General features: G+C 40.8%; 1 pseudogene; it reads right to left on the bottom strand.

Moving 5' to 3' along the window:
* LOC120379200 lies at nt 1–25222 on the bottom strand (annotated as a pseudogene).
* Nucleotides 25223–26890: the final 1668 nt, after the last annotated feature.

Genomic DNA, 26890 nt, shown 5'->3' with positions numbered 1-26890 from the left:
TCAGAGAGCAGCACTGTTGAGTTGGTTTCTTTCTTTTGTTTTTAACCATGTGCGAATTGGGATTTTTGACTTTGACATGCCGGGTGTTGTGAATCATAGAAACAACAGAACACTAATCTTACTTAACAGTGGATAGTCTTTGAAAACACTTATCCAAAATGATGACAAATTTAATAGACTATTAGGGTTGGAAGGGACCTCAGGAGGTCATCTAATCCAACCCCCTGCTCAAAGCAGGACTAATCCCCAGATTTTTACCCCAGTTCCCCAAATGGCCTTCTCAAGGATTGAACTCACAACCTTGGGTTTAGCAAGCCACTGCTCAAACCACTGAGCTATCCCTCTCCCTCCAATAACTTGTGTTGTGTTTTGAGTGTGCAATCACAGGTGAGTTGCAGCAGTTTTTTCTTCGTCAGGCATGAAGTTTAGCTCCATTATTGATTCAGGATTTTCAGAAGCTAAAGGATCTTTCACCCAGCACTTTTCCTTCAAACTTTAAAACCCATTTGCAGGGAAGTAGCGACTAAAATTGTCAGACAGAGCAGCGAGATGTAACTACATGACACTTTCCATTTCATTCACTTTTTCTTCACTGATGCTGTTCTCCTCAGTGTGTTGTAACAGTATTGGGAACATGTAGCTCGGACGATTACTTTTCAGTTGTGCTTGCCACAGTGCTAATGACTTTTGCAATGCTTGTATCTGTTCATGGTGTCGAAACAAATCAGTGTCTCATCCTTGTAATTTCAAATTCATTTTGTTTAAAATTGAGAAAATGTCAGCTAGATACGACAACTTTATTAACCGTCATCTTCAAACAAATTTGCCAAATTAGACTTTCTCTACCAGAAAAATGTGAATCTCATTCCAGAGTTTCTACACCCTTGTAAACACCCTGCTCCGTGACAGCCACCATACTTCATTGTGAAATGAATATGCTCCGCTTCAAAAAGCGGTGAACTTCCTTTAATGAAATTAACAATTTTCATTACCTCCTTCAGTATTGCCATAAGATCAGGGGAAATACCCTTGGGTGCCAAAGCTTCACGGCAAATGAAACAGTGATTCCAAACAACATCATAGTCAGCTGCCTCAGATATTTTTTTTGTCACAACTTTGCTATTGCTACACATCACTTATGCTGCATCATCACATGTAATTCTTTTGCAATTAGCCCAGTCTAATTTGTATTTTCCAACTACGCAGTCATGCAGTGCTTTGATTACCAACAAAATACGACAGGAGCACAGATAAAGTCAGACAACACAGGAAATCTTTCCATACATACCTTACATAAAGTAACAGGGTTGCACAGTCTGAAATATCAATACTCTGTTGGATAGCAAAATCCCTGGCTGACTATAACTATGTAATAAGCTGGGCTTCCAAATGCTCTGCAATATCACCTATTGGCCGACACATTGTGTTATCACTGAGAGGTATACTTGTCCATTTTTCAGCAGATTTCTTATTGAAAATTGTATGCACCCTATTCAGATATGCCGGAAGTAGGGGCGGCTCCAGGCACCAACATGCCAAACGCGTGCCTGGGGCGGCAAGCCACGGGGGGCGCTCTGCCGGTCGCCGCAAGGGCAGCAGGCAGGCTGCCTTCAGCAGCATGCCTGCGGCGGGTCCGCTGGTCCCGCGGATTCGGCGGACCTCCTGCAGACGTGCCGCCGAATCCGCAGGACCGAGGACCTCCCTCAGGCAAGCTGCCGAAGGCAGCCTGCCTGCCGTGCTTAGGGCGGCAAAATACCTAGAGCCACCCCTGGCTGGAAGAATAAGTTTTTCGTCATGGGCCCTTGTATGGGCCATTCTCTATTTTGCTACATGGTATGCTACGAAATATGTTGCTTGTTGTGCCTTATCATTCAAAGTAATTGGCAAAATAAGAACTCATGCTGGTAACTTTAATTTCCATTGCTTCCTTTGAAAATTTTCAAAAAGGCGTATCAACGACATTCCCCATGTTTTGTTTCTAGATGTCTTTTTTTTTTAACTTTGATGGTTTTTAACTCTCGTTTACAAGCACCTCACAGCAAATAACACACTGTGGATTTCGATATTGGCTTGCGTTAGCACAATTGAGGAAATCATATTTTTTTAAAAAGCATCACTACACTGATTTGTCAATAATTTGGTAGCTGGTTGAGATGAGGTTGATATGGCAGAAGTCTGTCTGTAATATTAGAACTTTCTGTTGCAGATGATGTACTTACACTTGTATTTTCATTTTAGATGTAGATGATTTGATTGTTTCTGAACTTTTTCTTATTACGGAACAATCCATTTTTTCAGGATAAAGGTTTGTTGATTAAGCCTTGCAACTCGAATCTTCACAACAGTCCCATTCAATGATTACATTCAAAACAGCTATGTTGCGTATACATATAGTGTGTAGTGCCAACTCTCTGTAAACTAATTCTTACTAGAAATAAATAAGACATCCAATATTTAAATATTATGTTATTTTAAAACGCTAATGAAAGACATTCCAAGAGATCATGACATTTTAAATTTGCAAGTGACCCAGTGACTAGTATTCCATGATCCAGTACCGGGTCATGACCCATACTTTGAAAACCATTGCAGCAGGAGCTGCACTTAATGTAGGCTAATAAACAGCCATAAGATGGCAATAAATTTAGTTACTCACAACTTGGTATAGTTTTGAATTGGGTGACATAGAGGTGATAATATCTACCATCTATATAATTCCTTGAGCCATCCAGTCCCTCCAAACATCATCCTTTTTGACAAAATGTGTCATGTCAGCAAATTTGTTCAGATGTTATGTTTTCAATGACAAATGCTGCATTTGCATGCATTATGCCTGATGAATTTCATGTGGTGTTTACATTTTCTGGTAGCTGCATCTCTTCTTCCTCATCATGATCCCTAATGAATGGTATTCAAGTCTTCATCTCCAGAAAGAATGAAGTCTGTGTCAACATTCTCAGTGCATAAAAGGTTCAAAGGTGCTTATATTCATGCCAGATGCATCAGTGAGTCATTACCAAAGCTGGTGAAATGTTTTAGAGCTTAACAAGATATTATTTCTTCTTGCTGGAAACATCTTTACACAAAGGCATTTTTCAGTTAAGAGTCATCACTGATCACAGTTCCACAGTATACTGAATCAACAATAGCTGAACAGGCATTTTACAAATCGGGGCAATTTGCCTTTACTGTCTGCATCAATATTGTAATTCTGAAAAGTCGGATTTCTTTGGGAACTTGAAAAAGGATGCCTGTAAGAAAAACTTTCTGGAGCAAAAGACTTAATGTTTTATTAGCTGAAAAGCTATTATTTTGGGACCAGTTGATGTTTAGGAGCTCTGTTTTCTAAAAGCTTGATGATGGGCAAAGTACATACATAATCAGGACAAAAAGACAATTGGATCCTCCAGTCTACTTTGTTTTGTAGATCTGCTCAGTGCTTCACTGTTGCTGGAATTTTTTTGTGTCTATTTTTATCAATCTAGAGCCCATCAACTTTCATTTGGGGGTTTAAATCCTTTTCCCACAAGGATCTTACTCATTTCCACTAAGATAATGCAGTTTAATAAAGAATTATGGAAGAAATGTGTATTTTTAATATTAACTGGCATGCATTTCTCAGCCTTGATTGTCTGAATCTCAGTTATCTGAAATTCTCTTATAACCAAAACAAAGTCATGTCTCCAGGCATCTTATTAATCACATTGAAAATTCCTTCTTGTTATCGAAAACATTGATTATCTAAACTTATTCATCGTCCCTCCAGACTCTTGGATAATTGAGGTTGGACTGTAATCAGGCATCATAAGCTCTGATTGCAATTTGTTCAGTATATCTGGATTTAGTTTACTTGTCTACATTTACCACCAGTCTTTAAGCCAGTAGTTACAAACATCTGTGAATGGTGAGAACATTTTGTTTTTCTTTTTTAGAGTTAAATATTATTGAATATTATTGAACTTAAAAAAGACACAATCAGGTTGGAGCTCTCCCTTTAGGAAATAAAATTACTTACCTGCATTAATAATACCATTGATTACACAAAATGATTTAAAATTTTCACTGTGGTTTTTGCAACTTGTTTGTTTGTTTTGCTTTCTCTTTGTGCTTCTTACTTACTTCCTAAATGCTTCTACACTGAAAATTTGTCATTTTTGTTTCTAGGCTGTTTCACCTTCTGGTTGCCATGCATCAGCGCAATATTGTAATGTTTAGGGTACAGACATTATGGGGGAATGGTAAAAAATCAAATAAATCTTTCCCTTTTATTTATTTATGTATTTATTTATTTTTTATGTAATGAAAACTTAACGCTTAGCACGTCAAGCTTAATTTGAATGATCATTCAAATCAATGGAAATACTCCCATTACCTTAGTGTGGCTTTGGATCAGCTCCTTCAACAGTTTTACCAAAATGCACACAGATTCCTGTGCCCCTGAGGTAGGTGAGTGTTATGCTTACTATACAGTTGGTCATATTGAGATATGGAGAGGGTGAGTAACTTGTCTACGGCTATAAAGCGAGTCAGTGGGAAAGCCAAAACTGATATTTTCAGGCTCTTATTCTAGACCATACTGTTTCACTTTATTTTTGTAAAATTTATTTTTTCAGAAAACCCAATTTGTAGCCTAAAGAGTTCTTAGAATAAAAAGTCTTTAAAATATATTAAAACTATGCCACATGTATAAATAATTCAAAAATCTATATACAGAACACGGCAATGTATCAGTACAAAATATAATGCCTGTAGTGGTCATAATTAAAAATCAATATTTGCCTGCACTTATTACACAGTGACATTTAAAATACCATATCGTTCTCTTGTATCTGAGAGAGAACTCTGTGGTAATAGCTGAATAAATACTGACATTTTCTGTAGAAGCAACTCTCTGTTAATTAAAGATGGTTTAGGCAGTAATCATCTGTGTATACGTATATACGTGTGTGTAAGATGTACACATCTGATTAATCATCTGAAATAATTGCGATACTGTACAAAAAGGAAAATAGCTAGTTACACTAATAGTCACCAAAATTGCAATAAATCTTGTACAAAATGTCACGTAAGGCAGCGTTTTTCAAAGTTCCGGCTTCCCACCTGTCCTGTCCCCACGGATTGCGCTGCACCTGAAGCAGCCAGCAGTTGGTCCAGCTTCTAGGCAGGGGGGCTATGGGGCTCCGTGCGCTGTCCCCACCCTGAGCACCAGCTCCACACTCTGGTGGGAGGTGCCTGTGGGCGCGATCCATGCGGAGCCGCTTGCATGCCTCCGCCTAGGAGCTGGATCTGCTGCTGGCGGCTTCAGGTGCAGCGCAATCCGTGGGGACAGGACAGGCGGGAAGTCTGCCTCTGCACCCAGCTGCACTGCTGACTGGAAGCCGACGGAGGTAAGTCCACGCCCCAATCCTCAGCCCTGAGCCCCCCAACCCAGAACACCCTCCTGCACCTTAGAGCCTGCACCCCCAGCCCAGAACCATGACCCCCTTCTACACTTCAACCCCCTGCCCCAGCCCTGAGCACCCCCAAACCAGAGCCCCTCCTGCACCTCCAACCCTTCATCCCTGGTCCCAGCCCAGAGCCCTGACCCCTCCTGCACCCCAACCCCCTGCCCCAGCCCAGAGCCCCCTCCCACACCCTGAACCCCTCTGCCCCTACCCCGCAGCCCTCACCGCCACACCCCAACCCTATGCCTCAGCCCTGAGCCCCTCCCACACCCCAAACCCCTCACCCCTCATCCCCAGCTCCATTGGGTCATGGGCATCAACAATTTTCTTCAACTGGGTCCCCAGGAAAAAAGTTTGAAAACCACTGATGAAAGGTATCAATGGGAAAGCTAAAATATGTTGTGTTTGATGTTTCTGTTTAAATCTATGTATCATTGTATCTGAAGTTATGAATATAGTCTGTATCTCAAATATGTTTTGTTCTTGGGTGACACCCACAAGACAAATTTACATCTACATCACCATCCCTGCATTGATGGGCCATTCATGCACTGATGGGCCATTGAAGAGACTCAAATCACTCAGGTTTCAGAGTAGTAGCCATGTTAGTTTGTATCCGCAAAAAGAACAGGAGTACTTGTGGCACCTTAGAGACTAACAAATTTATTGTAGCATAAGCTTTTGTGGGCTACAGCGCACTTCATCGGATGCATGTAATGGAAAATATAGAAGGAAGATATGTATACTGTGTGTGTGTGTATCTATATCTATATATAGATATATAATCTTCCTTCTGTATTTTCCACTACATGCATCCGATGAAGTGAGCTGAAGCCCATGAAAGCTTATGCTACAATAAATTTGTTAGTTTCTAAGGTGCCACAAGTACTTCAAATCACCCAGTGAACCCCTCCCAGAGACATTTCAAAGTGTACTGAGACAATGGCTGCCCCATGTTTTAGCAAGGTATGTAAGGACATGTGATCTAAGACTCCATCTTTTACCAGTAACTTTCCATACACTTGGGCTGAAAATATAAAAGGACACTGTGACATCATGTCTTTGTCTTCATTCCTGCTCTACATCTCTGGATGTAGAGCTTTGAACAATGGACTGATGACTCCCAATCTAATGAGCGAACCAGAGAGAGACTTTCTACAACCTAGCCGATTTAACATCACTGCTATTATCCTGATCTGCAAACTCTGAAATCAATTGTAATGTATATTATTCCTTTAATCAATTAATAATTATCATATTTTCCTTTTAGATTAATAAACCTTTAGTTTTTAGTTAGTTAGTTAGTAAAAGATTTGCTACAAGTGTGATTTTTGGGGTAAAATCTGAATTATATATTGACCTGGGGAGGTGGCTAATCCTTTGGGATTAGAAGAAGGTTATATATGATGAATCTGCTTTTCAGTAACCTCTCATCATAAAGACCAGATGTCTGGGTGTTGTTAGGGGATGGACTGCTTAAGGAGACTGTGTTTTGGCTTCTTGATAACCAGTGTGGTGATACAGGAGTCACTTTTGTTTCTGACTAGGGGAACTCTAATGTTAGAATAACCACCAGTTTGGGGGGTAACTGCCCTAGTTTTCATCAGACTGAATTTGGCATTCTCAGCTCTGACCCACACCAGACATGGTCCACAATGATATGAGAGGAGAGAATAAAGACAATACAGAAGACAAACACACAAAGAACATAGAGAGAGCACTAAGCAAACAAAAATATGGCATAAACAAACCTATGCAAAACTGGTGAAACTGCACACAGAAAGGAGAATAAAAATAGCATATATTATATACTCATAATAATTTAATTTTCTCAACAGTCTGATCTTATTTACCTGATACAATACATATATGGGAGATTTGTATTGACTTTTATGGGAGCTGGATGCCTAACTCGCCCTTGTGCCTTTGAAAATTTTCCATGTGTGTATATGGCAAGTGATGTTTAGAAGACCAGCTTCTAAGCACACTCCTGTGTTTGTGACTTAGCACATAGATGTCTGTAGATACATATATATGGAAGTTATTTCTCACAGTAAACTCCTGGCTTCAGTCATCTATCTGGAAAATGCAGCCTGTTTATAGTTTGGTTTTAAAGGAACAAACCAAACCAATCTTTTTAATTTTGTAATTCTCTTGGACCCCTGAGCAAGTGCAACATTTGATTGTTCCTTGGCATCTGTACAGCCGAGCTTTCAAATGCAGGTTCAAAAGGTCCCAAGGATTTCAGACAGAAGCATAAATCAATATGCTTAGTATAATTTAGCTAAACTACTGCCACCGCTTTAAGGTTCAAGTCTCTTTGTCAGTGCCTTGACAAAGCACAACACATTAGATTCATTGTGGAAGGAATGTCTGGACCAGACTGAGAAGACAAATATACTCTGCCCTGTTTCTTTATGTCCTCCACCCCTTGAAGTGAATGCAAAATATTTATTTTAATGTAGTAAGATCTGGGATGCAATGTTCTAGGTTAAATAGGAAAAAGAAGTAGAGCAGGGGTAGGCAACCTATGGCACGCGTGCAGAAGGCGGCACGTGAGCTGATTTTCAGGGACACTCATGCTGCCCGGGTCCTGGCCACCAGTTTGGGGGGCTCTGCATTTTAATTTAATTTTAAATTAAGCTTCTTAAACATTTTAAAAACCTTATTTACTTTACATACAACAGTAGTTTAGTTATATATTATAGACTTATAGAAAGAGACCTTCTAAAAACATTAAAATGTATTACTGGCACGCGAAACCTTAAATTAGAGTGAATAAATGAAGACTCGGCACACCACTTCTGAAAGGTTGCCGACCCCTGAAATAGAGCAATGATATAGCCTGCAACTCCTACTTACATTTGAGATCAGATTCATATATTAAATACTAGGCCAAACCTTGAGGTTGATATTCCATTCCCTTCGTCTTTACTCAGACAAAACTCCCATTAAATTTGACCTAAAGTAAGGATTGGAAGGCCGATATGAAATGCAAATGAAGCTTCCAAAATGTACGTAAGATTGTGTGCTACTTACCTGCTATTGTTGGCAGTGGAACTTGGCCTTTTAACCTGGGAATCTGTACCACTGAATTGAAAGGGTACAGTTCCTTCTATATAATCATCATTTGGCTCTTTCGTAAGTGGAAATATGGAGTATCATAAGTGTAAAGTTCCCAGCTTTCACTTTATTATTATATATTTGTATTTTGGAAGCTCCCAAAGCCTGAATCAGTATCCAGACCTCATTGAGCCAGGCCAGGGGTGTCAAAGTTGCTCAGTTTCTAATTATGATCAATGGACTGAGTTTATATATTTTAGGACTCCATCTTCCCTTCAAGCCATCATTGGTTTCTTGATAATAGTAAAGGTATGTTTGCACAAAGACCAAGGGTAGGACCTTTACTTACTTGTTTGTAACCAAAGTGTTAGTTATCACTATTGATTACTTGTTCAGTGCCTTATCACACCCAGATTCACTCAGTGTCTTTTGGACCACCCACGTTTCTCTTTCTTGCACATCTTTCTTTCTTTGTTTCTCTGCAACTTCCTTGTCTGTGTCTCTTCTGTTCTTCCCTCTGCATTTCATCCCATGCAACAACTCCTAATTTCCAGCCATTGGTGGGCTGCACTGCCATCCCTTTCCCTATTCTATCTGCTGAAATGATCCAACTATAACTTGCATAAAAGTGTTGTTAGGCTTTTGAGTTACACTCCAATAAGAGTAATTATGGAGGGATATTAACATGTCTCTAAGCTCCCTGCAGATTCAGGAAGATATCACTGCATCCATTTACACTTAGTTCAATTTTGGAAGGGTGTCTTTATGACCCTGGGAGCTAGAAGCACATCCTGAATATCTAAAGCTGGCTACCAAAATAGTTAAGTGGGAGAGATTTGTCATATGAGCCAATGTTTGACATTAAGTTAGGTCCTGTATAAATACATACGAAGCAACAATTCCTAGCCCACTGAAGCTTGGGGTCTGCCTGTATGGATCCTGTTGCAGGCCTGGGGCCTAACTTATTATACAGTAACTCCTCACTTAAAGTTATCCCGGTTAACGTTGTTTCATTCTTACATTGCTGATCAATTAGGGAACATGCTCATTTAAAGTTGTGCAATGCTCCCTTATAACGTTGTTTGGCAGCCGCCTGCTTTCTCCACTGCTTGCAGGAAGAGCAGCCCAATGCAGCTAGCTGGTGGGGGCTTGGAACCAGGGTGGACCAGCAGCCCCCCATCAGCTCCCTGCTCCCCTAAGTTTCCTGTGCGGCAGCCGGTTCAGCTGTCCCTCCTTCCACTGCCATGTGCTGCTCCTGCCCTCTGCCTTGGAGCTGCTCCCCAGAGCCTCCTGCTTGATCTGCGGGGGAGGGAGAGTGGGGGAGAAGAGGGTGTCTAACATCAGGGTGTCCCCCCCCTGCTCCTGCCCCCCGCTTACCCCATCTTCCATAGGGCAGGGGGGACACAACAGGGTTCAGGATGGAGGGAGTTTCCTGGCAGCAGCAGCTGGCTCAGCTTGCTGATCTATTTAAAAAGGCAGTGTACTTAGGGTGGGGTCAGCGTACTTAAAGGAGTAATGCGCATCTCTCTCTCTCTCTCTCACACACGGTGTGTGTCTCTGTCTGCCATGCTGTCTCCCCTTCCTCCATTCGTCCTGCCTTGTGGAGTGTGCGGCTACATTAACAACAATGAGTTAACCCTTGAGGGCTCAGCCAATTGCTAGTTCATCATTTAGCAGTAAGGCATTCCCTGGGAAATATCCCACCCGCTGACTTCACCACTTCAACCAAGCCTCACAATCATCATCGCTGTACCAGTATTAAATTGTTTGTTTAAAAATTATACTGTGTGTGTATATATAGATATATAATATAGTCTTTTGTCTGGTGAAAAAAAATTCCATGGAACCTAACCCCCCTCTCCTCCCCCCGTTTACATTAATTCTTATGGGGAAATTGGATTCACTTAACATCGTTTCGCTTAAAGTCGCATTTTTCAGGAACATAACTACAACATTAAGCATGGAGTTTCTGTACAAACTCTCCAGGCCCATTTCAATTTGTTAGAAAAGGCCAACACCAACAAGAAGAAAAAAGAGAAAGCATCGAAGCAACTGAATAATGGCGCAGCCTCACTTCTACGTAGACACCAATGTACATATGCCATTTTGGAAAATAATAAGGTATTAACTAATCATTAAATAGTATTTGACTGTTTCCCTCCTACAAACCATTCATTTGCTGTAGCATAATCTGATTCTGTTAATGGTTTCTTTCCATTGTAAACAATTTCACAGTACTATAATCGTTTCTGTAAAAAAAGAGTGATTAAAAATAGTGGCTAATACTTGATATTTGAGCAGCTGCCCTAGAAAACTGGCTTTCCCAGAAAGCCGACATTTGATAGTGAAGCGAATGCAAGATATTTTCTGATAAATCCTCAAATGGTGAATGTAGCAATAAATTACACAGATTGGTTTTGTATGGAAGGTTCTGAGCAGCTAAAAGAGGTTCATCACTTTAGCTATACTGCTCATTTCTGTTAGCTTTATTCCTCCTCTTACTCTGCGCAAACAGTTCTTCTCTATATCTGCTAACTCAGCCAAGCCATTAGTCACAGCCTCAGGAACGCTGCTCCTGTGAATGTCAGATTAATCTTGGAGCTATATTGAAAATATTCCCAAACATCATAATGATAATTCCTCAGTTGCAGTCAACATCTCCTCTGTAGCATTTAGTTTGAAAAAACAAGGGTACTTATCTCAGGGTTGCATCCATTGTTCTCTTCTACAATTTAAAGCCGGGGGGCAGCTTATATATATTAGGCACAGGCCTATCATAGTGTGCTATGAAGCTGCACTGGCGCACCTTTGGCTGTGAGAAGCATTGTGCTTCAGACAACATCATCCAGAGCTCCTGGGGATGTCAGCCACTGCCCCAGGCCTTAAGTAGGTGCAACATAAAATGCTCTTCATAGTCAGCCAGCTCTCCTGGGCCAGCAGTGTGGGATGCATGTAGGTCACTGAGTGCAAAATTTGGCCACTAATTTGAAAAAAGACTAAATAAAAATGTGCAGCTGCATCATATTGCTCTGAAGAATGCAGTAAGAAGCAAATCAATTCTGAAATCCTTAAATAAGAACTCCCATTGACTTCAAAACGTTATGTAGGGACTGTGAGGTAGGCCCAGGATGCTTATCTGAACCTCATCCCAAATATGCAGACATAAATCTGCTGTAAATCTGAATATCATGGCTATTGTATCCAGTCCCATTTGTAAGCAGGAATGTCAGAGATGTGAAAAAGAAAAATAATTCAATAAAAAAGTAAATAACAAAAATTGAATTTACAAAAAACTGGGGTTCAGGTTTTTTAAATTTATTATGTAAGTAGAATTTTACTTACACATCTGGATTTCTGAGTGAAGATTTTGATTCGTTCTTATTCTGTCAGCTTGTTACTCCGGAAAATGGATTTGGGGATGCTGCTATAATAGTCTGCCTATTCCTCCACCCACCCGTCTATTCTTCCTGAGGTATAAGTTTCTCGGGTTGTTAAGGAAACATTAAAGGACACGGATATAACCTTTCAATAAAGTAATTGACACAGGCAGTAATCTTTTTCAAAGCGAAGTATTTTTTTATTACTGTAATTAATAATCTCTAATACAGTATCCTAAAATCCTAAACAAAACACAATTCCTGACATAAATCCCTTATTGTAAGCTAAAGAGCATTCAAACAAATGATTCTGAGCAAAGCGATGTGTTACAAATGGCCAGTTTGCAGCAAATCGCTGACAGCAGATCTTAAGTTTGCTTTTAAGTTTTACATAAGTAAGATACAATTAAAATGCATATGCATATGCACACTTCAAGCATATACATATTAAATACTTATGCTAAACTATACTAGACTAAAATTATATTAAAAACGGGCAAGCTTTATACATTCATTGGTATCCTTATAAAATGACAGTTGCGGCCCCCATGAGAATATAGTATTCTATAGTATTGCAACTTTTTTTTATGGAAGGGGACCCTGAAATTGCTTTGCCCCAGGCCCCCTGAATCCTCTGGGTGGCCCTGTGTGTTTGGAGCAGCAAAGCAGGGGCGGGGGGGAAACGGCACGGCTGGAGCAGCAAAGCCGGGGGTCGGGGGGACGACGGCGCGGCTGGCAAAGCAGGGGAAAAAAACCAAAAACCCTACAGGGCGGCTGGAGCCAGGGTGCAGGGGGACTCCCTGTGCTGCAGAGTGCGCGCCCGCTCCAATGGGGGGGGCAGGGGGAGGGAGCAGGGGGGAAAGAGAGGCGGCCAGGGCTTCAGCGGGGCACTCACCCTGCGGCCCTGACCGCCTCAACCGCCTGCCGGGAGGGCTCTGCACCAGTCGGCTGGGAGGGAAGGACGCGGGCTGCCCTGCCAAGTTTGCTGCAGGGCGCTCCCCTCCTCCGCCCCCTACAGGGCGGCTGGACTGGGAAACCAAAAATAAAAACACCTGCTGTGCCACCCTAGGTTTGGCCGGAATGCCGCCCGGTAGAATCTGCCGCCCCAAGCACGAGTTTGCTCGACTGGTGCCTGGAGCCGGCCCTGCCCATCCTCCCGGTTCCCTGTGATACCTTACAGTGTTCTGATTAATTGAAGCCTTTCATAGAATCATAGAATATCAGGGTTGGAAGGGACCTCAGGAGGTCATCTAGTCCAACCCCCTGCTCAAAGCAGGACCAATCTCCTGATGGATTTTTGCCCCAGATCCCTAAATGGCCTCCTCAAGGATTGAACTGCACAACCATGGGTTTAGCAGGCCAATGATCAAACCACTTGAGCTATCCCTCCCCCAAAAAAGTTTCTATTAACTTTAGTTAAAACTGAAGTCCTAACTCCCACCCCCCACATTGCTTGAACAATGAAAGGTGGTTCTTTAGAAAAAGACTCAATGTACATAGACTGCTGTGTAGAAGTCTTTCTGTTCTGAACTACAGCTGTCTGGCCACTCACAATGTAAACTTCCCCACCCCTCTAATTTGTCTGTAATTGGGGGATCTGGCTCAGCAGATTCTGACATCTGTATTCAGGTTCTGCCCGTTGGGATAACTGATGTTTCACTGTTGTTTGATATTTCCTAATGGAAAACTCTCAGCAAGAAACTATCTAGGATTAAAGCTTAGGTGCAAAAGAAGAAGATTGCTTTACACACAAAAATTCCATGTCTTTGTCAGTGACATAGTACCTAGCCAGTCCATTACAAATACAATATCAAGCTGAAGATTCTATTATTCCATCCTCTTTTCAGGTTTCTTACCAAGTCCAATAAATCAAGGATTTACTTATATGAATAACTGACATCCCCTAGTGAATTCTTATGTCTGTAGCACATAAAAGGTTAGCTATTGCAGCTGTATAATTATTTCCTCAACACAAAAGTGTGTAAAGCTTCTGAAGCAAAATGTCAGATTGCATAGTTTTGAAGAAGTGCTGAGCAACTGCACCCAGACTGATTGTTATGAAGTACTGATACAAGAATTGCTTCTAAAGTACTTTCCAAAGCTGTATGCCTAGAGCTAAAATTCTGTGAGCCAAAAGCAGTTTGCAAAACAGATCTTATCCCTAATTAGAGCTGGTCAAAACTTGCAAATAACATTCATTATGAATTTAGCTCTTTTTCTGGTTCATGAATCATTGTGAACTAATCCCTGTTTGCAAACTGATCTGGAGTCACAATTTCTGCAAATACATTACTAGCACTTGTTGGTAGATAACTTAGTTTAATCTAATAGGGCTAAAGGTAAAAAATCCATTACAATCTACATATCACACAGACTATGCTGACAGATTGTGCCATACACTCTCAAAGAAACTGCGAAACCACCTGATCAACATCCTGTACAGCAAACAGGGGAAGATTAAGACTGAACTCTCAAAACTAGATACTCTCATGAAAAACCAACCTTCTACACAATCTTCCTCATGGATAGACTTTACAAAAACTAGACAAGCCATTTACAACACAAACTTTGCTTCTCTACAAAAGAAAAAGGACACTAAACTGTCTAAACTGCTACATGCCACAAGGAGCCACAACAGTAGCTCCCTTAACCCACCCAACAATATTGTTAATCTTTCCAGCTATCCTCTTAGCCCAGCAGAAGAATCTGTCCTATCTTGGGGCCTCTCCTTTTGTCCTTCCAGACCCACGAACATGATACAATTCTGCGGTGACCTAGAATCCTACTTTCGCCGTCTCCGACTCAAAGAATACTTCCAACACACCTCTGAACAACATATTAACCCACAGAATCCTTCCTACCAACGCTACAATAAAAAGGATTCTGCATGGACGCCTCCTGAAGGTTGAAAACAACAGACTGGACTTCTACATAGATTGCTTCCGTCAACGTGCATGGCCTGAAATTGTGGAAAAGCAGCATCACTTGCCCCATAACCTAAGCCGTGCTGAACACAATGCCATCAACAGCCTCAAGAACAACTCTGACATCATAATCAAAAAGGCTGACAAAGGAGGTGCTGTCGTCGTCATGAATAAGTTGGAATATGAACAAGAGGCTGCTAGGCAGCTCTCTAACTCCACATTCTACAGACCATTACCCTCTGATCCCACTGATGATTACCAAAAGAAACTACACCATCTGCTCAAGAAACTCACTGAGAAAGCACAGGAACAGATCTGTACAGACACATGCCTAGAACCCCGACCAGGTGTATTCTGTTTGCTACCCAAGATCCATAAACCTGGGAATCCTGGACGCCCCATCATCTCAAGCATTGGCACCTTAACAGCAGGATTGTCTGGCTATGTGGACTCTCTCCTCAGGCCCTATGCTACCAGCACTCCCAGCTATCTTCGAGACACCACTGACTTCCTGAGGAAACTACAATCCACCGGTGATCATTCAGAAAACACCATCCTGGCCACTATGGATGTGGAAGCCCTCTACACCAACATTCCACACAAAGATGGACTACAAGCCATCAGGAATAGTATCCCCGATAATATCATGGCTAACCTGGTGGCTGAACTTTGTGACTTTGTCCTCACCCACAACTATTTCACATTTGGGGACAATATATACCTTCAAGTCAGCGGCACTGCTATGGGTACCCGCATGGCCCCACAGTATGCCAACATCTTTATGGCTGACTTAGAACAACGCTTCCTTAGCTCTCGTTCCCTAATGCCCCTACTCTACTTGCGCTACATTGATGACATCTTCATCATCTGGACCCATGGAAAAGAAGCCCTCGAGGAATTCCACTGTGATTTTAACAATTTCCATCCCACCATCAACCTCAGCCTAGACCAATCCACACAAGCGGTCCATTTCCTAGACACTACTGTGCTAATAATTGATGGTCACATAAACACCACCCTATACTGGAAACCCACTGACTGCTATACTTACCTACATGCCTCCAGCTTCCATCCAGAACACACCACACGATCCATTGTCTACAGCCAAGCTCTAAGATACAACCGTATTTGCTCCAATCCCTCAGACAGAGATAAACACCTACAAGATCTCTATCAAGCATTCTTAAAACTACAATACCCACCTGTTGAAGTGAAAAAACAGATTGACAGAGCCAGAAGAGTACCCAGAAGCCACTTACTACAGGACAGGCCCAACAAAGAAAATAACAGAATGCCACTAGCCATCACCTACAGCCCCCAACTAAAACCTCTCCAGCACATCATCAAAGATCTATAACCTATCCTTAAAGATGATCCCTCACACTCTCACAGATCTTGGGAGACGGGCCAGTCCTCACTTACAGACAACCTCCCAACCTGAACCAAATACCAGCAACTGCACACGATACAACATAAACACTAACCCAGGAACATATCCTTGCAACAAAGCCCGATGCCAGCTCTGTCCACATATCTATTCAAGTGACACCATCACAGGACCTAATCATATCAGCCACACCATCAGGGGCTCGTTCACCAGCACATCTACCAATGTGATATATGCCACCATGTGCCAGCAATGCCCCTCTGCCATGTACATTGGCCAAACCAGACAGTCTCTATGCAAAAGAATAAATGGACACAAATCTGACATCAGGAATCATAACATTCAAAAACCAGTGGGAGAACACTTCAACCTCTCTAACCACTCAGTAACAGATTTGAAGGTGGCAATTTTGCAACAAAAAAAACTTCAAAAACAGACTCCAAAGAGAGACTGCTGAACTCAAATTAATATGCAAATTAGATACAATTAACTTAGGTTTAAACAGAGACTGGGAATGGTTGGGTCATTACACTAATTGAATCTATTTCCCTATGTTAAGTTCTCCTCACACCTTCTATGGGTCATCTCAATTATCACTTCAAAGGTTTTTTTTCTCCTGCTGATGATAGCTCATCTCAATTGATTAGACTCTTCCTGTTGGTATGCATACTTCCACCTTTTCATGTTCTCTGTATGTATAAATATCTCCTGTCTGTGTGTTGCATTCTATGCATCCGAAGAAGTGAGCTGTAGCTCACGAAAGCTTATGCTGAAATAAATTTGTTAGTCTCTAAGGTGCCACAAGTACTCCTGTTCTTTTTAGTTTAATCTGTAGATTAAACTAAATTACATTGGCAAACAGTTCAGTTATATTAGTTGTCTATTTGTTGTTATCTTTATGAGTTCTTTGTCACCTAAATCACATAGGGTGAAATCCTGGTGCCACTGAAGTCAATGGAAAAGCTCGTAAAAAACCCACCTCCACAAGGGGCATAGCTACCAGAGTTGGGAGCGCAGATTCCAGCACTGGTGCACTGTCTATACTGTCATGTTACAATGCTGAAACTTGCAGCGCTTGCGGGGGGTGTTTTTTCACACCCCTGAGCGAGAAAGTTTCAGCACTGTAAAGTGCCAGTGTAGGCAAGTGTAGTCTTAGTTGGGTGATAGAGGTTTGCATCCAATGTGGAGACAACTCCCCTGTTATTTGTGATCCCTTTAGTTCATTGTTGAGGCACATTGGTGGGACAGTGTAGAGACAACTGAAGTGGCAGTGGCCCGACTGGATCATTTCTATCCCAAAGAGAACTTTGTTCTCCACTGCTATCAATATAATACCTTCCAGAAGTGCTAAATGTTGGCAAATGCTGACATTTTAATAATGAAAACTGTACTTGGTTGATACTATGTGCTTATGTATCTAAGAACAGCACTAGGTATGTGTTTTTCCTACCTTCCAGTTTCCTCATCTCTGCAATTTAGCTTTACAATGAAAATTACTAATTCAGGTTGATGCTTCAACGTGATAAGATTCACCCTGAAGATGGAAGGGCTAAGCACTTCCCAGGCATACAAGAACGGACAGTCCCTGCCCTGAGGATGGGCAGACAGCATTCAGGACAGGGGATCCCCAAATAGATTTTTCTGGAGAAATCAACAAGATTCACTACGGGCAGCACAGCAAAAGTGGGTTTTTAAGGCAAGTCTTAGAAATGGAAAAGGATAAACTTCTGGATGGACTAAGTAAGGTCAGTCCATGAAGAGAGGGCCTCATGGAACAAGGTGGAAAGATGAGTTGTTCAAGAGACTGACTGACAAAGGAGTGGACAAAGGTGGGAAAGCTGGAGCGGAGTAGGTTTAGGCAGTATGAGTAGTGTTAGTAAAAATAAATCCTCTTCTTTCACCAAACCCACTATTGGGTGCAACTCCACATGTTCTTCATTGCCAGCTGCATTTGGGGACGGGCACTAGCTGGATATTTAGCTGGGTGTTGCTTTTACCACTCTGGCTCCTGTCAAAACCCTCAAATTTGCTACTGCAGAAAGTGAGAACATGATGCCTCCTGTGATAGAAATAGGACCTAAGGGAGATATGCAAATGTAACACAATTCAAGCGAACAGTAGCAGTAATTTCTAAATTAAAGTCCTCACAGAGCCTTGTTGGGTACTATACTTCATTTATCCTACAAAATATATGATGAGCAAAATATTAATTTTGCCAGTAGAAAGTTGAGACGCATTTATTAAATCTTCCTTTTAGCAGATTGCTAAACTGCTTGAAAGAGAGAAGTGAAGTCAGATCAGACGGTTTGATGATTGGTAGCTCTCTAAGGCATTCAGAAATTGCTGTGATGAGCCGTTTCAGAACACCAAGAGATAGAATGCCTTTCTCGTGTGGCATATTTGTACTGGGAAAAGTTGTGTTGTGACTAATATGGTATTCTCGGTAGCCACTGGATGTTGCAGGAATATCTGTCCTGTGAATTAGTTGCAGGTTAGTTTTATGGAAACTTCATAAATGAAAATGCATATTATGGGGGATTTTATAGAGAAGTTCTTACCCCCTTACAATGAAAATCTTGACTATTATATTTTGGAGCCCGTAGAGGAGACAGACAGACAGAGATGCAGAGAGAGCTAATGGACACACAGCTGTCTGCTGTGCTCATTTTATTGTTCTGGCTGCAAAACTGAAACTAACACAAAACTGATGCTTTGCAATGGGAAGGGGAAAGAGTACAGAGCCTGCTGAATATTTAAATGGAGAGGACTTCACATTCCTCCATCTTACTTTAAAATATTTTCCAAACACACATACATTATCATTTACACCGTTAACATGAAACACTATATAACCTAACTACAAGTTGTGGGTATACTACTGCAAACTTTTCAGTTGCAATGGATTATTCTGCCCTGGAATAGCAACTCGCTAACTGAACAATTTATAAGTTCAGGTGCATAAGTGGTTTTTGCACTTTCTGGGGATAATGCGGTAATGGTAGTTCAGCAATGTCCTGAACAACAGGAACAGTCAGGGTAAGGAATCAGTTGGATTTGGTACTAAAGATTCTTCCACCAAATCATCAAAATTAGGTTTAACAAAAGGAGGTTATACTGGAGGAACACAAAGTCCTACTTAAATGTCCCTAACTCAGGTACTAGTCGAGGCTGCAACTGGTTCAACTACTGTTTCCATAAAATACCATGGGATCATTTTATTGCAAACAAAACAAGTCCCATGCATTTTATATGTTCTGAAGCTACCAAGTTCACTCCAGAACTGTTGTTGCAAGTCCAAAGACTACGTCTCTGACTTGAAAAGTATGATGACATTTTTTTCATGACTTGAAAAGTATGATCATGTCGTTGATCAGTTTGCATAGGCTTGCGATTTAGCTGCATGTGAGGCAATATCAGGATGTAGCAGGCCCAAACAGAAACGCAAATATCACTTCGAGAAATTAGTTGCAGGTCACTATGGGTAGTAACATGTGGTGTGTTCCTGTAGACAAGCAAGAAATTGTCCAATTTCTGCTGATGACTCCAAATAGACTTGTTATCTTTTAAGGGATGCTTAGGTGTTTGTTTGTACAAAGTGTTCCACTAATATGAAATGACTGGAGGACGCCAGAGGTGATCCTGGTAATAACAGGCCAGTAATCTTGACTTCACTACCAGCCAAACTGGTTGGAATTATAGTAAAGAACAAAATTGTCAGACACATAGGTCAACATCACTTGTTGGGGAAGAGTCAACATGGTTTTTGTAAAGGGAAATCATGCCTCACCAATCTACTAGAATTCTCTGAGGGGGTCAACAAGCATGTGGACAAGGGAGAACCAATGGATATCGTGTAGATTTTCAGAAAGCCTTTGATAAGGTCCCTCATCAAAGGCTTATAAGCAAAGTAAGCAGTCATGCGATAACAGAGAAGATCCTCTTATGGATTGCTAACTGGTTAAAAGATAGGAAACAAAGGGTAGGAATAAATGGTCAGTTTTCAGAATGGAAAGGTAAATAGTGGTGTCCCCCAGGGGTCTGTACTGGGACCAGTCCTATTAAACATATTCATAAATGATCTGGAAAAAAGGGGTAAACAGGGAGGTGGCAAAATTTGCAGACGATACAAAACTACTCAAGATAGTTAAATCTCAGGCAGATTGTGAAGAGCTACAAAAGGATGTCTAAAAATTGGTGACTGGGCAACAAAATGGCAGATGAAATTCAGTGTTGATAAACGCAAAGTAATGCACATTGGAAAACATAATCCCAACTATACATATAAAATGATGGGGTGTAAGTTAGCTGTTACCACTCAAAAAAGCGATCTTGGAGTCATTGTGGATAGTTCTCTGAAAACATCCACTCAATGTGCAGCGGCAGTCAAAAAAGCGAACAGAATGTTGGGAATCATTAAGAAAGGGATAGAAGATAAGAGAGAAAATATCATATTACCTCTATATATATCCATGGTATGCCCACATCTTGAATACTGCATGCAGATGTAGTCACCCCATCTCAAAAAAATATATTGGAATAGGTTCAGAAAAGGGTAACAGAAATTATCAGGGTATGGAACGGCTTCTGTATGAGGAGAGATTAATACGACTGGGACTTTTCAACTTGGAAAAGAGATAACTAAGGGGGATATGATTGAGGTCTATAAAATCACCTCACTTTTGACTGACTGGTAGGGAGAAAGTAAATAAGGAAATGTTATTTACTCCTTCTCATAACAAGAACAAGGTATTTAGCTGAAGGTTTGAAAAATTCACATTTGTCTCTATGTAATCTCAGACCATGATTTTCCAAACTTTGGAAGACTGTGTCCAAATTTCAAAGATGATCCTCTTGATCCTTTTCTGTAAAACAGATGCCATCCAAATAGCTTTGAACGCCAATCAGTCCCTTCAGAATCTCATCCATGGCTTTTTTGGAACAGAGCAGGTGCTGATGTGATACCAATACGCAATCTCTTGTAACAAAATGAGCCTTTTGTGGTGTTTGAGATATTTACAAGATGACGGATCAACCTCCATTTGTAGGTATGCATTGAGCAAATCCAATTTACTGAAACACTATCCACCACTAAGAGTAGCAAACAAATATTCAGTAAGCAGTAGTGTATACTGATATGCACATGAAACTGGATTCATGTCACTTTGAAATATCCACAAATTCAGACTGAGCCACCCTTCTTGATCACTGGTATGATGGGTATAATGCTCTCACTGTGTGTGAAACTGATGACAAGATTCCAATGTTCACTAAACGATCCAAATCAACTTCTACTAGAGGCTTCTGTGCATAAGGTACAACTCTGGGCTTGCAATATTTCAGCTATCAAACTGTCAGTCTTAACAGTGAGCTTCACTGACATGTTGCTCATCTGTCTAACGTCTTGTCCAGAAGCTTTAGAGTGCCAGTCCAGTATTTGTTGAAGATTTCAAGGTGCTTTTGTGATTGCCTTCATGTCAGTCCAATTCATCTTGAGCTTTTCAAGCCAAGATCTGCCAAATAATCGTAGCTACTTCCCTTCAATGGTAAAATAATTGATTGCCCATCTAGTTGAACTTTCACCTAGAGTATCCCTTTTGGGACTAACTTTTCAGTGATGTAAGTCTTTAAAACTATGGAGGTTTCTTCCAGGGGATGTTGTGACATAGTCTGGTGATAAGCAGATACAGAAATCAGTGAAATGGCAGCTCCAGCATCAAGCTCCATTCTTGTAGGAACTATTTCAATAAAGGGTGTATCCCAGATGCCTGCTCTGATAACATGTTTAGTGCTAGATCTTGGTCAATCTCACTAGCGCTCTTGTCTTTTTCCATATTATGTATTCCTGTCTTCTGTCTTTCCTTAGTTCAGTCTGGATAGGAGCCTTCTTGAATGTACAGTTACTCTGTGTTGCTGGTAATTGAACTGTGTTACAGTTCACGGTGATGTGTCCTTTTTTCTGGCACTTTCTGCAAATAATCTGACATGCCCAGCAGTCCTACTGAAAGTGCATAGTTTGCACACAAAAGCCATGTAGAAATCCCTTACCTTCCTGTGGTCCTCTGTCTCGCTGATATAAACTCAGCTCACACTAAATTCCAGAGAATCTCCATTGCAAAACCTGCTTCAACAGCCTTTTTGAATGTAAGTGCTGATACAATCAATAACTTATTCCAGATCTGGACACTGTGTATTCAGAGACTACACAGGCATCACTTAATAGTTGTCCAAACTGACAGTGCTCTCAGAGCTTCGTTAAAGCAGCAGCAAATTTTGCTACTGATTCTCTACCTCCCTGATATCACTGATGGAACAGATATCATTTTGCTATGATTGCTGGGATAGGAGAAAAATGTTCCTGCACTCCTGCAGTATTTGTGGCTTACATTGCAGTTCCAGGCACATTTGGAGACAGTAGGTCACACAACAGTCCACGTACCTTTGGACCCATCACTGTCAGCAAGGTTGGAATGGCTACAAATGACACAGATTACAGATTACTCAAAACATTTGAGATACACCACCCATGATCCATGGTTTTCATCAAACACACCAATATAACTCACAAAAAGTGTCATTTCTCTCTTTTCCTTTTGGACTTCATGCCTCCTGGACACCTGTTCCACCCGGAATTTTTTTTTTCTTTTTTTCTAAACTGTGTGCTATCTGCACTCAATCACCCTCTGCTGGCTGTGTGCTTACATACCTCTTTGTCTGTACTTGGGATCATCTCTGCTGGCTGCCGAACCTCAATGCAGGCTAAGCCTGTTTCCATCTGTTTGTGGTCAGTCAATATGGCTGCCTACTTACACTCAATGCCTCTTTGTTTGCACAATCTCTGGCTGCAGCCTATTCCTTTGTTCTATCTTTATTTTTCTACTTGACCTTCTCTAGCTGGCTGGTTCATACTGTCCCAGAAGCAAAAACAGCAGTCTGTCACCCAGTGCCTCAAGGAAAGCTTAATATTTTTATAGTATTATTTGCTTGCTTTTTTTCTTCTTGGTCAGGCAAGACTGGACATCCATGGGATGGAAATTCCTCGTCATCAAATGTTATATTTCTGGAGCTTGCAGAAAAGGAGTAAGACAGAAATATGCAGTGGGAACTGATGGACCCACAGCTGTCTGATTTGCTCATTTTATTGTTCTGTCTCCAAAACTGAAACTAACAGGAAAGTGAGACTTTGCACTGGACATGGGGGAGAATACAGAGCCCCCTGAACATTTAAAGGCACAGAACATCACATTGACATACCATGAAGTAGTGGATGGTGTGATAGTTCAGATCCATTTAAATAAATCAAACATTTATGTATTCTTTTTTCCCCATCAGAACAGAATTTGGACCTTGTTGAGTCAGTAGTCTTCCAGGATGAGAAGTTGAGAAGTGCAGCATGCAAATATTTCATTTTACAAGGATAAGATGTTGTGAGGAATCAGCCTGAGAGAGAGAATACAGCAAGGCAGAAACAGATAACATGGCCAAGTGATTCAAGGATAGATGTATGCAGGTGTATATAAGTGTACCTAATTTAGCCACATTCAGTATCTATATCCTGCCTTATTGCTTAAACGACTTCACAATAACTGTAAAGTGGATGATATGCCCATATTCTTTTGTACACTAAACTCCTAGAAAAAGTGCATCAAATGTGTCAGAATTGACTTCCTTACAAGAAGAAGAAAAAAGAATAGATACTCCAGGCAAAAAGTAAATGTATGATTGAAATATTCTTTCCCTGGATGATGAAAATCTTGATAGACGTATTTTTCTGTACCCTGAAATAGCAGATAAATAGTTTGCTATGGCTGGAATGTAGCTTCAAAAAATCTCCTTTACAGGCCCTCTCAGAGGTCCAGAGAAGCCCGGGCCACTTCCCGCTTTTGAGGCCCCTAGCCATAATAACAATAAAAAATAATGACACACGAAAACAAAATAAGGCATCAAAAAGTGAGACATAATTTGAATATTTTTTATTTAACAAATGCTCTTCTGTGAAAATGCACTAATTATTGAGGAAAAATCTAGCTTTCGTGCAGTGTCACAGTTGATATTAAGCATGGCAAGCCCATTTAAACGCTCTTGTCCCATAGTTGAATGGTGATAGTTCTTTACCTGCTTTAACAAGTTGAAGGTGCATTCACCTGAAGCCACTGATGCAGGCAAACTGACAAAATTACGCAATGCAATTGTGATATTAGGAAACACCCCAGAGAGTCCAAGTTCAAGTATTTCTTGAAGCAATTCCTTTGTCTTGCAATCCAGTTTAAAGTTCATGGAATATATTTGTTTGAGGAAGATGACCTCGTCACTGAGATCTTTTGAGATTTCTTTGTTGTACTGTTGCTGAAATTGTTCAGCTGCAGAAAGTAGATCTTCATTATTCAGTCTGTTGAATTGCCAACAAAATCGAAAAAGAGTATACTCAAATTGACATGTAAGACCTGATTGAATAGAGTCAATGAAGACAAGGAAGACATTGACCATATAATGCTGCTCGGCATCGGATTCAGTAGGTAAGTTGCAATTGGTGGAGAACTCAGATGAAATGCCCATATTCCATGCTACAAATTTGGACTCAGTCAGGATCGCATCCCATTGTTCACAAATCTGTTGAATGTTATTGATAAGACTTTCAATGTTATCCCTCTCAACATCAAGTGTAGCATTGCGTGCTTCAATTACCAGATTAGTTTGCTGGGTCATTGTAAGTAGCTTCATCCACAAAGAAGACATCAGAATGTATTCAAATTTAGACATGTGCTTCTGAATAGACTGAAGCTCAGTTTGAGCTTGTGCAGTGAGATTGAGAGATTCAAGCTCATTTAAAGCATTTGTCACTGAATTAAAATGCTGTGCAACTGCTTGAACACCATCAATCCATGCAGACCATCTAGTTTTGGATATCCCATGCAGTGAAACAGGAAGATAATGCGTCAATTTCCCACCTTTGTGGACTGCTACTGAAGAGATTGTACATTTGCTGAAAGGTTCCAAAGTAAGTAATTGCCTCCTTGCATAATTCAGCATAGTCAGCACCTACAAGGTTTAGTGTGTGGTTTCCACAGCTGGAGAAAATACAGTTTGGATTATGCTCAAGCAGAACTGCTTGTACATCTTTGAACTTCCCAGCCATATTAGATCCATTGTTATAGGCTTGACCAATGCAGACTTGAAAATCTAACTTAAAACCTTCTAGAATTGCTAGTACTTGACCTGCAATTTCTTTTCCAGTTTTTGTCGTGAAATTATCAAACAAAATCTTACTTCAATTGAAAATTTTGAACTTAACGTATCGAATAACCATAGTAGTCTGTTCCTTGTGAGAACAATCTGGAGTGGCATCAACAATGATTGAACAATACTTGGCATTTCAAATCTCATCAAGAATTGTTGTTTGTACGAATGAGCCACCTAGATCAATAAACTTGTTTTGTATGCGTGTGGAGAGATAATGGACTTGCATGCGCTTTTTACTCTCTTGAGATTCTTGAACATGTTTAACATGCTCTGGTAAAAGTGGGTCATATTTGCTGAGGAGCACGATCACTGATACATTGGCTGGAAAAAAAAAAGAGAGCCAATCCCGCTCAGAAAGAAAAAGGATGACATTCAGGATGTGCTCAGGAAGTTTTTTCCAGTTATTAGTTTCTGTAGAGAGTTCAGTCAACAGTAAATTCTCAACTGATCTTTCAGCTGATGCTGCCCTACTGGCTGATTTACATAAGGACATAAGAATGGCCATACTGGGTCAGATCAAAGGTCCATCCAGTCCAGTATCCTGTCTGCCGACAGTAGCCAATGCCAGGTGCCCCAGAGGGAATGAACCTAACAGATAATGATCAAGTGATCTCTCTCCTGCCATCCATCTCCACCCTCTGACAAACAGAGGCTAGGGACACCATTTCTTACCCTCCTGGCTAATAGCCATTAGTGGACTTAACCTCCATGAATTTATCTAGTTCTCTTTTAAACCCTATTATAGTCCTAGCCTTCACAACCTCCTCAGGCAAGGAGTTCCAAGGAGTGCGCTGTATGAAGAAGAACTTCCTTTTATTTGTTTTAAACCTGATGCCCATTAATTTCATTTGGTGGGCCCTAGTTCTTATATTATGGGAACAAGTAAATAACGTTTCCTTATTCACATTCTCCACACCTCTCATGATTTTATATACCTCTATCATATCCACCCTTAGTCTCCTTTTTTCCAAGTTGAAAAGTCCTAACCTCTTTAATCACTCCTCATATGGGACCCATTCCAAACCTCTAATCATTTTAGTTGCCCTTCTCTGAACCTTTTCTAATGCCACTATGTCTTTTTTGAGATGAGGAGACCATATCTGTACACAGTATTCAAGATGTGGGCGTACCATCGATTTATATAAGGGCAATAAGATATTCCCCATCTTATTCTCTATCCCCTTTTTTAATGATTCCTAACATCCTGTTCGTTTTTTTGACTGCTGCTGCACACTGCATGGACGTCTTCAGAGAATTATCCATGATGACTCCAAGTTCTCTTTCCTGATTAGTTGTAGCTAAATTAGCCCCCATCATATTGTATGTATAGTTGGGGTTATTTTTTCCAATGTGCATTACTTTACATTTATCCACATTAAATTTCATTTGCCATTTTGTTGCCCAGTCACTTAGTTTTGTGAGATCTTTTTGAAGTTCACATTCTGCTTTGGTCTTAAC

This window comes from Mauremys reevesii, linkage group 1, assembly GCF_016161935.1.
Source record: "Mauremys reevesii isolate NIE-2019 linkage group 1, ASM1616193v1, whole genome shotgun sequence".
Taxonomy (NCBI): Eukaryota; Metazoa; Chordata; order Testudines; family Geoemydidae; genus Mauremys; species Mauremys reevesii.
The sequence above is the reverse complement of the archived record's forward strand: the minus strand, read 5'-3'. Positions and strand labels throughout refer to the sequence as shown.